Here is a 1109-nt window from a genome sequence, read left to right on the forward strand (position 1 = left end):
CTTACAGAAGTTGAGTCGACACATTCAACATTCTCGGTCACGGTGCTCTGGCAGGACATAGTGCAAAAGTGACTTTATTTCTACTGTTTGGATTCAGAAATGGTCGAATAATCCATTCTGCTCTTTACGTGTGGGTCCGAATCCCATCCGTGTCGTAATTGTATTGAAATTTTGTTGCGGCCCTCAGTCAGTTTTGGAGAATGAAAATGGGCTTGAATGATATTACTATCAATCCGACACCGGTGTTTTAAGTCTGTGTCCCAGGATTGTTCATATTTTGTTTAAATGGAGAGGGACAATTGGAATTTTACACCTGCTGTAATGGGCTAAAGGTCGAGTAGAGAGGACGGATCGGAGATAGATCTCTCTGTCCTTCCTTGCTGCCTCTGGGGTTTACAGCGAATGAAAGATTAACGGGAAAAGCAAATGAAAAGGGATCTGGCCAGAAGCGCTCCCGCGGTATTGGTCTGTGTTTAATCTCCACCATGAATGTTTAGCTCTACCCTAGAATCAGTTTGTCCAACGTCCTCACAGAAAGATTCGTTCCCTCCTGTCTAATTGATTGGGGAAAATACAGAATATCAGCGAACAGCTGAATTTTTATATTTAATGGAAATATAAAGGAGCAGGGGGCACTTTAACCTCACGGAGATGATTCGTTGCAATTGTAAACCCGTGGATGGGAATCTCCGGAACGAATTTAACTCGGCTTTCAACACAGAGAGGCTGGGAAGTGAACCAAGGGGTTCTGCAAGGAACAAATGTGGAGGAGGAAACGGGTGGAAAAATGGGAGCAACAAAACATGGAGACAAACAACATCAGCTGAAGGTACCGCTGGGATTTGAACCCAGGATCCCCTGTTTACAAGACAGGTGCTTTAACCACTGAGCCACAGCGCCACATTTGCGCTGCTCTTTCCCAACGTTATGGCATTGATAACTGTGCCAAGAGACTTTGTTGAGTCTCTTCCTTCAATGCGTCTGCGCAATAACATCGATCTTTTGTTCATCGGTCTCTGCATGAGAAACCATGGATATCAGTCATGACCTTCTCTTCCTTATCCCCTGTCAGTACATCATATATCTAGCCCTATTCATCATGTTGTATT

General features: G+C 44.2%; 1 non-coding gene across 1 annotated transcript; it reads right to left on the reverse strand.

Moving 5' to 3' along the window:
- Positions 1 to 827: 827 nt before the first annotated feature.
- trnat-ugu (transfer RNA threonine (anticodon UGU)) lies at positions 828 to 900 on the reverse strand. The gene has a single exon. It is a non-coding gene; the product is annotated as a tRNA-Thr (tRNA).
- Positions 901 to 1109: the final 209 nt, after the last annotated feature.

Source organism: Heptranchias perlo, unplaced genomic scaffold (assembly GCF_035084215.1).
Source record: "Heptranchias perlo isolate sHepPer1 unplaced genomic scaffold, sHepPer1.hap1 HAP1_SCAFFOLD_54, whole genome shotgun sequence".
NCBI classification, from domain to species: Eukaryota; Metazoa; Chordata; class Chondrichthyes; order Hexanchiformes; family Hexanchidae; genus Heptranchias; species Heptranchias perlo.